The sequence below is a fragment of the Tursiops truncatus genome, chromosome 13, assembly GCF_011762595.2.
Source record: "Tursiops truncatus isolate mTurTru1 chromosome 13, mTurTru1.mat.Y, whole genome shotgun sequence".
Taxonomy (NCBI): domain Eukaryota; kingdom Metazoa; phylum Chordata; class Mammalia; order Artiodactyla; family Delphinidae; genus Tursiops; species Tursiops truncatus.
In genome coordinates, this window is record NC_047046.1 from 24146713 (window position 1) to 24159868 (window position 13156).

Below are 13156 nucleotides of genomic sequence, written 5' to 3' on the forward strand. Positions count from 1 at the left end.
GGGATGTGACTCTAGTCCAGCAACTGGCTTGGCTGCCTCCTCCTCACTGGGCCTGAGTGTGAGACGTGTCTCCTCCTGTCAGCTGCCGGTGGCTTCCCTGTGGTGGGAGGCTGAATAATGGTCCCCCCAAACATTTATGTCTGAATCCCTAGAACCTGTGGATGTTTCCTTATATGGGACTTTGCCGATGTGTCAAAAGAATTTTGAGATGGGGAGATTATCCTGGACTGTCTGTGTGGGCCCAATGTCATCACAGGTGTTCTTGTAAGAGACAGACAGATGAAGACTTGACAAAGAAGGCTTTGAAGGTGGAAAAAGGGGCCATGGGCATGTAGTTCTAGAAGCTGGAAAAAGCAAGCAAACAGATTCTCTCCTAGAGCCTATGGAGGCAGGGCAGCCCTACTTAATTTCAGCCCAGTGAAACTGATTTCAGACTTCTGACCTTGGAGTTAAAATTGTAAAGACAGGGCTTCCCTGGTGGCACAGTGGTTGAGAGTCCGTCTGCCTATGCAGGAAACACGGGTTCATGCCCCGGTCCGGGAAGATCCCACATGCTGCGGAGCAGCTGGGCCCGTGAGCCATGGCCGCTGAGCCTGCGCATCCGGAGCCTGTGCTCCGCAACGGGAGAGGCCACAACAGTGAGAGGCCCGCATACCGCAAAAAAAAAAAAAAAAAAAAAAAGTAAGAATAGATGTGTGTTTTTCTCCACTTTCAAATAAAATTTAATAACAAGGAAAATCTTCATAAAAAAGTGCTAAGTAACAAAAGTAGCCTACAAAGCCGTATGTACACAATAAATGCTCCCTAAATAATTACGTATGCTTGTGTATGTGTGCGTGAGCGTGCATGTGAGCACACTCATTAGGACGTGTCATATGTGTGTACAATAACATACATAAAACCTGGAAGGAAAACTGTTAGCAGTGCTTATTTTTGGATCCTGGATGACTTAAAAATACTTTTCAATAGTGATCAATAGCTAGATGGGAATGCTCAGCTACAGTTTGACAGTCAACATAGAAGCAGAGATGAGGCACAAAGTTAGAATGAGGAAGTCTTGACATCATTTGGGTTTCTGGATGCAGTCATGCATAAACCCAGCTCCCCATTGTCCTCACAATTTTGTTGAATATACAAATACGTTACTCACACTTTGATTTTTGCTTGTTGTGTTTTCCCTTACTTAAGCTTAGACTAGATTTCTATCACTTGAATCAAATTTGTGTGTTGTTGTAAGCCACTAAGTTTATGATAATTTGTTAGAGAAGCCATAGGCAACTTGTACACCTGCCCTCTCCCCATCTTCCCTCCCCTCCCTTCTTGGAGCAGCTGGATGTTCAGGTTGCTGCTCTCGAGTTTGTCAATCGTTAATGTGCGCTGTGGTGGAGATCTGGTCTATCACCTCTTCTCTAGGACCATACACAATACTGAACCAATTAAAAATGCAAAGAATGACCAGATCTTTGGGGTTACATGACGCAAATAATTCAGATGGAATTTTTTCATCAAACGACTTTTTTGATGAAGTAACTAATTTAATATTGAATTGAACTATAGTTAAAAATACTCTGTTATATGTTTGAAAGTTACTAAGAGAGTAGATCTTAAATGTTCTCACCAAAAAAAGGTCACTGTGTGAGGTGATGGAAGTGTTAACTAACCTTATGTGGTTATCATTTTGCAATATATACATGTATCACATCATCTCATTGTACACCTTAAATTTACACAATGTTATACCAATTGTATCTCAATAAAATTGGAAGAAAGTACTGCATTGACAAAATTGACCAGTTTTACATAAATCAGTACTTTTCTATTCAAAAGAATTGTTTTAAAATGTAGTTTATTTGTTTCTTACCAGATTAACAAAAATTATACTCACTGAAGCTGCCTATTTTTGCCTTGAATTCTGTGATTGCCCCCACTCCGCCCCAGGTGTCCTGTGGATAGAATCTGAGGCCAGGTAGCTCGCTGGAATTTTGGGCTCCCCACCCCAGCTGTGAAAAGGAAAATTTCCCAGGAAGAGGGTGTGACAATGCTCCTAAAGTGATTAGTGTTTCTTGCTTCAGAGACAGATATGACCTAAAGAGGGTGGTGCCAGCCTCTTAGGCCAAACTCCTCCTGAATTGAGCAGGTGAAAACATGCCCCTACATGACGCAGCTGGAGGAACAAGGGAGCACCAACCAAAGCTCAGTGTTCCTTCCCAAACCTTGATATCAGGGAATGGATCACCTGAGGATAGTGAGCTCAGGGCAGGGATGAGACTTACCCAAGGTCACATGCCATGACTGTTGTCAGAGAATCCCATGGCTGTGCCCTTCACCCCAGGCTGCCTCTTATTTGGCAAATACTTATCAAGCACCAGCTGTGTGCAGGGTGCTGTGGTGCTCCGACTTGCTCTGTGCTCCTATCTCGTGCCCTGCCTTCTGCCCCGCTTGCCCATTTTGCCCCTTTCCCCTGGATCATTATCATTGGTTTTTCCAAACACTGCTCACACCACTCTTCTGGGGAGCTCTCCCTGAGCCCCCGCCTCCCAGGGCACAGCCCCAATTCAATGCCCTTTCTGGAAGCTCTAGAGTACCCTATGGGTATCTTTGTCATAGCACTTCTCACCCTGTATGATATGGAGGTCAGATGTTTCCTTGTTGTCTGCTTCCCCACTAGTCTCTGAGTTTTCAAAGGCATGGGCCTAGTTTTCTTTATGTCTGTATCCCCAGCGTTCTCCACAATTCCAGGCACATAGCAGGAGCTATGTTTATTTTTGTTAGTAGTAGTATTGCCTTATTAATTGAATACTTACTATGTGCCAGGCATTGTGCTATGTCATTGTGCTATGACCATATGTTACCTCATTAGTCATTACAATAACATTGTGAACTAGGTCTTATTATCCTCATTTTGCAGAGGAGAAAATCTGAGGCTCAGAATGGTTAAGTACCTTGCTCAAGATCATACTACTAGCAAGTGATAGAGCTTGGACTCATGCTCAGGTCTCTTGGACTCCAAAACTCTGTTCAGTAAATTATTAATAAAAACATTAATCAATGAATAAAAAGCACCATACTGGGCCTGTGGGAAACATACAGACAAATCAATATGTATTGTTTTTGAGAAGGTTTGTATTGTTAGGAGAGAAAACAGGTACATAAATACCTAAGGTTTAAGGTCCATCCATCGCAGGGTCTTGAGGTGGGAGCAATTATTTCCATTGGGAATGGAGTATGGGGAAGCTTCTTGGGGTGAGAGGGCATTTGAGCCAAGCCTTGTAGGAATGTAGTTCGGATAGGTGGAGGTGACAGGTGGGCAGTGGGCAGGACGGTCCTGCAAACTCAGTGGAGGAAATAGCATGACCAAATGCAGAAGCAGAAGGGAGATACTGGGAACAGCAACCAGTTGATTTGGGCTAGATTTAGGGTCTGTGGGGAGGGGAGATCGAGGGGGATGGGAAGCTCTTAGCAAGTTGGCATTGGATGGTGATGGGCCTTGAACACCAGGTCAAGGCTTTTGGGTTTTCTTTGGCAGGAAGGGGGAGCCCCTGACAATTTTCGGGTTAGAGTGACCTGGCACAACACCCAGGATGGACTGAAGGAAGGGGAGAATTGGAGGAGGGAGACCACAAGAGTCTGTAGCAGCAATCTAGGGAGAGATGATGGTCTGGGAGGTTGTGGGGGAAGGGGTGAGGAAAACACTAGAAGAGGCATTTCAAAGGCTGACTCCATGGGTCCAGAAACTAGCTGAGGGGTGAAATGGGGGCAAGCATCAAGGAGGCAGCATGGGGGCAGAAAGCCCAAGCTTTGGTTCTAGCTGAGCCACATGGCCTCCCCTGGGCCTCAGTGTCCCATTTGTGAAAGGTGGAGGATGAGTCATGCCATCTCTAGTGGACTTTCCAGAGCTCACAGTCAAGCCAGATTTTGGAATTTCCAGATCTTTGAAAAAAGCTGAGAGAGTTGCAACTTAGGTGAGCAGATTTGGAAATGCAGACTAGTTATCTTCCTGGAGGTGGTAAGCCAGCTTTGGCAAGACTTCAGCTCTGGGCTCCTAGGTGAGGTAGCTGTGATGGCTTTGTGACACGTGTGTAATCAGGGAGCTGTGATAACAGAATTAGAAACTCTGCTCCCTTAAACATTTTTGCCGTGGGGTTATGTTGGCATGACTGAGGTTATCACCTAAATTGTGTACCTTCTGAGAGGAGAGTATGTGATTTATTGGCCTACGAAAGCACCAAACTCATTATGTGATAAGGTTCAATGTATGGGCCCTGCTAAAAGTCGTAGAGAAAGAGCCAAGTGTCCTGAGCTGAGCAGAACTCCCGGGAATCTCCCGTCTGTCCCTCCACCCACAGGCCATCTAGACTTTGGGCCCCAGTTAGAAGCTAAGTCTGGCTCATTTGGAAATATGGGAAGAGGGGGTGAGTAGCAAGATGCCAGAGAGGATGAAGAGAGCCCGTGGACTGAAGGAAAATGTCTATTCATGTCTTCTGCCCATTTTTAAATCAGGTTGTTTGTTTTTATTGATGTTGAGTTGTATGAGCTGTTTATATATTTTGGATATTAACCCCTTATTGGTCATATTGTTTGAAAATATTTTCTCCCATTCAGTAGATTTCCTTTGCAGTGCAAAAGCTTTTAAGTTTAATTAGGTCCCATTTGTTTATTTTTGCTTTTATTTTCTTTGCTTAGGAGACAGATCCAAAAAAAAATATTGCTACGATTTATGTCAGAGTGTTCGTCTAAGAGTTCTGTGGTTTCCAGTCTTGCATTTAGGTCTTTAATCCATTTTGAGTTTATTTTTGTATATGGTGTTAGAGAATGTTCTAATTTCATTCTTTTACATGTAGCTGTCCAGTTTTCCTAGCACCACTTATTGAAGAGACTGTCTTTTCTCCATTGTATGTTCTTGCCTCCTTTGCCGTAGATTAATTGACCATAAGTGCATGGATTTATTTCTGGGCTCTCTATTCTGTTCCATTGATATATGTGTCTGTTTTTGTGCCAGTACCATACTGTTTTGATTACTGTAGCTTTGTAATATAGTCTGAAGTCAGGGAGGGTGATTCCTCCAGCTCTGTTCTTCTTTCTCAAGATTGTTTTGGCTATTTAGTGTCTCTTGTGTTTCCATACAAATTTTAAAATTATTTACTCTAGTTTTGTGAAAAATGGCATTGATAGGACTGCATTGAATTTGTAGATTGCCTTGGGTAGTATAATCATTTTTAACAATATTATTTCTTTCAATCCAAGAACATGGTATATCTTTCCATTTGTTTGTGTCGTCTTCAATTTCTTTCATCAGTGTCTTATGGTTTTCCAAGTACAGATGTTTTACTTTCTTAGGTAGGTTTATTCCTAGGTATTTTATTCTTTTTGATGCGATGGTAAATGGGACTGTTTCCTTAATTTCTCTTTCTGATAGTTTGTTGTTAGTGCATAGAAATGTAACAGATTTATGTATATTAATTTTGTATCCTGCAACTTTACCAATTCATTGATGAGTTCTAGTAGTTTTCTGGTGGCATCTTTAGGATCTTCTATGTATTGTAGCATGTCATCTGCAAAGAGTGACAGTTTTACTTCTTCCTTTCCAATTTGGATTCCTTTTATTTCTTTTTCTTGTGTGATTGCTGTGGCTAAGACTTCCAATAATATGTTGAATAAAGGTGGTGAGAGTGGGCTTCCTTGTTTTGTTCCTGACCTTAGGGGAAATGCTTTCAGCTTTTTACCATTGAGTATGATGTTCCTGCTTTAATTTCTTTTGGGTATCCCAGAAGTGGAATTCCTGGATCATATTGTAATTCTATTTTTAATTTTTTGAGGAACCACCATACTATTTTCCATATTGGCTGCACTATTTTACAATACTACCAGAAGTGCACAAGGGTTCTAATTTCTCTACATCCTCACCAACAATTTTTTTTATAATAGTCATTCTAATGGGTGTGAAGAGGTATATTATTATGGTTATAATTCACATTTCCCTAATGATTAGTGATATTAGCATCTTTTTGTATAATTATTAGAATTATTTTTAAAATTTGCCAATCTGGCACTGTCCGTATTTCAGTTTGGGTCAGTTCAATGTACTACAATTAAATTTTTTTTTAAAGGTCAAGTCTTTAATTAATTAATTAATTTATTTATTTATTTTTGGCTGCGTTGGATCTTTGTTGCTGTGTGCGGGCTTTCCCCAGTTGTGGCGAATGGGGGCTATTCTTCTTTGCAATGCACGGGCTTCTCATCGTCGTGGCTTCTCTTGTTGCGGAGCACGGGCTCTAGGCATGCGGGCTTCAGTAGTTGTGGCACGTGGGCTCAGTAGTTGTGGCTTGCGGGCTCTAGAGCGTAGATTCAGTAGTTGTGGTGCACGGGCTTAGTTGCTCCGTGCCATGTGGGATCTTCCCGGACCAGGGCTTGAACCCATGTCTCCTGCATTAGCAGGCAGATTCTTAACCACTGCACCACCAGGGAAGTCCACTACAAGTAAATTTAACATTTTCACTTCCTTTCCTAGAGAGCTGTTGCTCTTGTAAAACGAACATCTGGATACAACCCAGATGCCTATTTGTAAGGGAGTGGTTCAATTGATTATTGCTCATACAGACTATGGAATACTAGTGGCCATTAAAAAAATAAGACAGGTGCTTCCCTCGTGGCGCAGTGGTTGAGAGTCCGCCTGCCGATACAGGGGACGCGGGTTCGTGCCCCGGTCCGGGAAGATCCCACATGCCGCGGAGCGGCTGGACCTGTGAGCCATGGCCGCTGAGCCTGCGCGTCCGGAGCCTGTGCTCCGCTACGGGAGAGGCCACGACAGTGAGAGGCCCGCGTACCGCAAAAAAAAAAAAAAAAAAAATACAGTTATCAATTTACAAGACAGTTTTCCTCAATATGTTATGTGAAAAAAGTTCTATAGGGTTCCATATTCGAACTAATCTCCCATAGTAACATTTAGATTGTTTCTAATTTTTCACTCTAATGTGTAAATATTTTTGTTCACCTGTGTGAGTATTTCTGCAGGATAAACACCTTGAAGTTGGAATTGCTGGGTCAGAGAATCCACATTTAAGGTTTTTTTAGGTATTGCTAAATTACGATAAAAATTTGCACTCCCACCGGCAAAGTATGAGTGTGCCCATTTTTCTGTTACCCTTGGCAGCACTGGATATTATTCATCTTCTAGACATCTGACAATCTTTTTTTAAAAGTCGATAAATTTTTATTTAAGGAATTTCAGGACTTCCCTTGTGGTGCTGTGGTTTAATAAACCACCTGCCAATGCAGGGGACACGGGTTTGATCCCTGGTCCAGGAAGATCCCACATGCCATGGAGCAACTAAGTCCATGCGCCACAACTACTGAAGCCTGCATGCTCTAGGGTCTGCGTGCCACAACTACTGAGGCCGCGTGCTGCAACTACTGAAGCCCGTGTGCCTAGAGCCCGTGCTCCACAGCAAGAGAAGCTACCACAATGAGAAGCCCGCGCACCACAATGAAGAGTAGCCCCCACTCACCACAACTAGAGAAAGCCTGCACGCAGCAACGAAGACCCAGCGCAGCCAAAAAAAAAAAAAAGGAATTTCGCATGCTCTGATTCCTTCTACTGCCAATCACCTTAGTTCCTCCAATGTTTGAGTCATAATCTTCACGATAGTCCTTTTAAAAAGAACTTCTGCTCAATCCACAGTTGTCGTATCAGTCAATCCACAACTTTTTTAGTTGGCTTTCTTTGATCTCCAATTGGATATGAACATACTTCAAAAATTCCCCACCTGTAATCTTTGGGAGCCATTTTCTTCAAGTATTTTACTTTAGGGTCATGTTTAAGGTCAGAGTAGATGGATTTGCCTGGTTCTGAATTTTAGACAACCTCTAAACATGCATAAGTTCAAATCATGTTCACTCCTAAGTTATCACAGCCTAGAATAGCACAGATTGGTGGGATATGCCAATACCTAAGATAAAAGAAGTTTGACTGTTAGGTCTTTCATAGTTTAGCAGCTCTGTCTTATAGTTATTTCCCACAGATGTAACACATAATTGACTCACATAATTCTGTGAATAAATAAAAAATCCACATATTTACTCTGTGAGGTGTTTCCAACAATGTAGGCTAATTGAAAAAGCCCCATTGGGAGAGACCTCAATGACATCTGACAATCTTGTAGGTGGAAAATGATCTTTTATTTTAACTTTTTCTTTGATTAATAAATTCTTACTCTTTCAATTGTGGCAGATGTCCTTGGGTGGAATAACACTGGGAATTCTTTCATAAGAAACGACCCTGTGGATGAATTCATTAGAACCCTGGAGAGGGTTGACAACTAGCTGAGAACAGGGCCCGAGGAGCCCAGAATTCACCTAGGGAAGGGTGCAGAACTGGGATTTGGGGCTTAGCTTGAGGAAGTCAGCCTTGGAGCCCCCAGAGGGATCTGAGGGCAGCCCGGGCAGCAGGAGCAGGCTCTGGCCTGAGAGAGAAGGGAGGGGAGCAAAAATGCAGTGGGTTAGAGAGCACATGCAGCCAGGAATCAGGGGTCCAGGACCCTAATCCCGATCCTGCCCCCTGATTCACTGTAGGACTCACAAGTTCCTGTCCCTCTGAGCCAGAGTGTGTCTGTCTGACAAGTGAGTGGTAGACTCTGCTCTTCAGGTCCTATGACCATAGAGATGCTTCCAGTACCTGGCACAGGTGGCTGAGACTGCTGCTTCTTAGTCTCAGTTTTCTTTCCTATAAAATAGAGACAGTGTCCCCAGTCGTACCTCGCTGAGTTCACAGGGCTGTTGTGAGGTGGTTGTGAGATGAGAGGTGGGAAAGTGCTCTGTGAACAGAAAAGAGCACTGCAAATATAAGGGCTTGTCTTTCCCCTTTTTATTTTATTTATTTATTTATTTATTTATTTTGCGGTACGCGGGCCTCTCACTGTTGTGGCCTCTCCCATTGCGGAGTACAGGCTCCGGATGCTTAGGTTCAGCGGCCATGGTTCATGGGCCTAGCCGCTCCGCGGCATGTGGGATCCTTCTAGACTGGGGCACGAACCCGTGTCGCCTGCATCGGCAGGCGGACTCTCAACCGCTGCGCCACCAGGGAAGCCCTCTCCTTTTTATTAGTTAATTTTATGAAGGTACACTTTTCTTTTTTTTTTTTTTTGCGGTACGCGGGCCTCTCACTGTTGTGGCCTCTCCCGTTGCAGAGCACAGGCTCCGGACGTGCAGGCTCAGCGGCCATGGCTCACGGGCCCAGCCGCTCCGCGGCATGTGGGATCCTTCCGGACCGGGGCACGAACCCGTGTTGCCTGCATCGGCAGGCGGACTCTCAACCACTGCGCCACCAGTGAAGCCCTGAATAATGTTTTTGGAGAAGAAGCCAGAGCATTGGATTGGGAGCACAGATTCAGGCAATGACCATGGACAAATCACCCTTCCTCTTTGAGTCTCAATTTCCACTATAGAACAAAGGGGTGGGTTGGATGCTCTTAACCCCTTTCAGCCTGAAGAGTCTATTATCTTACATGTTGTGGAAATTGAAAACCCAACATACTCCTGATTCAGACATTAAAAGAACTAGCCCTCAAGGCCACTCACATCAGCAGCTCCCTGTGCCCAAGAAGGCACAAGCAGTCCTCCCATATCAGGGCGATGTGGGTGTAATCACAATGTTAATGACAGTTCTAATTTGAAGAGGCCTTTGCCCCAAAGAGCTCACAGCTCTTTCACATGAAACAATGACTTCGGCTTGACTTTGGAGAATACCTAAGGAAGCTCTCACAAGGAGTGGAAGTGGGAAACAAGTGGGGAGTGACTCAGGATGAGTCAAAACAAGAGATTAAACTGGGAACTGTGGTGATTCCTGGCTGGAGAGCAGAGCAAATGGACTTTGTGGTGGCCCACCATTAAAAATGAGGCCTTATGGTTGGATCCATGGCCTAAGCCCATATAAAAAAAATCTCAGTTTCCTTTTCCACTTTTTTCAAACACAGCCCTGAACCATTTCCTCTCACCTATCAGCAATTTCAGTCTCACCAAGGATCAATTCCTTGTTCTACCTACCTGTCAGAACCAAATTTAAGCTGGAGGGTCGACCAGCAGGTCCTCCTCCAATCACAGAATCACTTGGAAGACAAACAGAGATTTCAGGATTTTGCATTTTGAAACATCACATTGGTTCTTTCTTTAAGTGTAGCCAATTTAGAATAGAAGGTTCTTCATCTCAGGCTTTTATTTTGTGCTTTGGGGTTGATATTTGTGTGTACATCTATGTGGGTATATGTTTGTGGTGATGTTTATATGTGTTTGTGTATATATGGTTTCATTTTTATACCTGTTCTATAATACTTTAATCAAAGTCAGTCTAAAACATTAGGCTAAGCCACAGGCCATTGACTGTTGCACCTTTGTCATTCAATGTAATGAGAATGACGTTCTTCTTTTCTTGCTTCCTGGTAGGATTTCCCAAACTTGGAAAAACCCTATTGAAGTCTTTGCCTAAAATCCTTAGAAAATCCCAGGGATCAGGGATACTTGACTAGGATTAGGTTTTTCCTCTTGCTCAGACAGAAGATCATTCTTTAGGGGAGTCTGTGCCTTAATTACTTTGTCTTAGCATTTTTGGTGTCTCAACCAAAAGGACAAATGAATCATCTTTTGGAAAAGTGTATGTGTGTGTGTATAAACAGTATTTATTTATAATGACTCAAATAATTGTTTGTGTGAATGAAGGATGAAGATAGTATTGGGAGATCTTTCATGGGTTGGGGGTGACTATGACCATTAGAAAGCATGTGTAGAAGAAGAAAGCTCTTTCTGGGAAGCCAGTTTTGTGGTTCACTTATCTTTACACTCGTAAGCATTGCCTGGGTAATCAAGTCCATTTCCCTCACTGTACTTTAAATCCCAGGGTAGATAATAAAACCAAGCAGGAGCCTGCAGACCTGGGTTTCAGCCCTAGCTCTTCCACCAACAATCTGGGTGATCTTGACAAGGTCTGTTCATTCTCTGGGACTCGGTTTCTCATTTTATAAAAATAAGGTCTTTCCCCATTAGATTGTGTACTCCTACATCTTTGCATCTTGCTGTCTACAGCACCTGAAACAGTGGCAGGCATATATAGGACACTCAGTATATATTTGTTGATCCAGTGAATATATTATGGAGTCAAGTTTGACGATCCCTGAGGTCCCCAAATACTTGAATATTCAGTGATCCTAGTGTAGTGTTCTTCCTTCTTCTCTCTCTCTTTCCCTCCCACCCTCCCTCCTTCTTACTATCCATTGATCTAATAAATAATACATTCACATGGTTCATATGTAAGCATATATGGAGAAAGTCTCCCAGTCATCCAAATATTTTCCCTGAAGGCAATAAATTTTGCCAGCTTCTTGTGTATCCAAGAGATTTAAAAATTGTACATGTAAGCAAATATATACCTATATTCTTCCCTTACCCCCTGATATTTTATACTAATTTTAGCATACTATATGTTGTTTTGTACACTTTGCTTTTTTAACCTAACAAAATATCTTTGAGATCACTACTACATATCAATATACAAGAGCTTTTTAATTAATTAATTTATTTAATAAATTTATTTATGTATTTATTTTTGGCTGTGTTGGGTCTTCGTTGCTGCATGCAGGCTTTCTCTAGTTGCAGTAAGCGGGAGCTACTCTTTGTTGCAGTGCACAGGCTTCTCATTGCGGTGGCTTCTCTTGTCGAGCATGGGCTCTAGGCACGCAGGCTTCAGTAGTTGTGGTGCGCGGGCTCAGTAGTTGTGGCTCGCGGGCTCTGGAGCGCAGGCTCAGTAGTTGTGGTGCATGGACTTAGTTGCCTCACGGCATGTGGGATCTTACTGGACCAGGGATTGAACCTCTGTCGCCTGCATTGGCAGGCGGATTCTTAACCACTGTGCCACCAGGGAAGTCCCTCTTTTTTATTTTTAATGGCTGCATATTATTATTCCATTAAGTGGATAAACTGTATTATATTTAACCAATCCTTTATGGATGGATTTAGGTTGCTTCTAATCTTTGCCCATTACAAATAGTGCTGCAATAAATAACTTAGAACATAGGTCATTTGCCCTTATGTAAGCCTATCTGTAGCATAAATTCTTAGGAAAAAAAGGTCAAAGGGTATGTGAATATAAAATTTTTAAATAGATTTTATTTTTTTAGAGCAGTTTTAGGTTCACAGCAAAATTGAGCTGGAAGTACTGAGTTACCATATCCCCCTCCCTCCATGCACAGCCTCTGTCACTGTCAACATTCTGCACCAGAATGGTACATTTGTTAGAATCAATTAATCTACATTGATACCTCATTATCATCCAAAGTCCATAGTTCACATTACGGCTCACTCTTGGCATTGCACATTCTATGAGTTTTGATAAATAGATAATGACATGTATCTACAACTAGAGTATCATACAGAATAATTTCACTGCCTTAAAAATTATCTGTATTCTTCTATTCATCTCCCTTTGCTGTCTAAACCCTGGCAATCACTGATCTTTTTTTACTGTTTCCATAGTTTTGCCTTTTCCAGAATGTCATATAGTTGGAATTACACAGTATATAGCCTTTTCAGATTGACTTCTTTTACTCATTAATATACATTTAACATTCCTCCATGTCTTTTCTTGGCTTGATAGAATATTTGTTTTTATCACTGAATAATATTCCATTGTTTGGATGTACCACTTACTAAAGGACATTTTGGTTGTTTCCAAGTTTTAGCAATCATGCTATAAATATCCATGTGCAGGTTTGTGTGCAAACATGTTTTCACCTCCTTTGGGTAAATACCTAGGAGCACAGTTACTGGATTGTATGGTAGGACTATGTTTGGTTTTGTACGAAACTGCCAAACTATCATCCAAAGTGGGTGCACCAATTTACATTCTCACCAGCAATGAATGAGAGTTTCTGTTGTTCCACATTCTTGTCAGCATTTGGTGTTGTCAGTGTTTCGGATTTTGGTCCTATCGTTAGGTGTGTCGTGGTATCTCATTGTTTTAATTTGCAATTCTCCAATGACATATGATGTTGAGCATCTTTTCATATGCTTATTTGTATGTCAGAAGATATATCTGTATATTTGAACAGGTGTCTGTTGAGACCTTTTGCCCATTTTCAAATCGAGTTGTTCATTTTCTTTTTGTTAAGTTTTA

The 13156-nt window shown here is 42.3% G+C and overlaps 1 pseudogene; it reads right to left on the minus strand.

Annotated features, from left to right (window-relative positions):
- Positions 1–7992: 7992 nt before the first annotated feature.
- Positions 7993–8139, minus strand: LOC117307787 (small nucleolar RNA SNORA18; annotated as a pseudogene).
- Positions 8140–13156: the final 5017 nt, after the last annotated feature.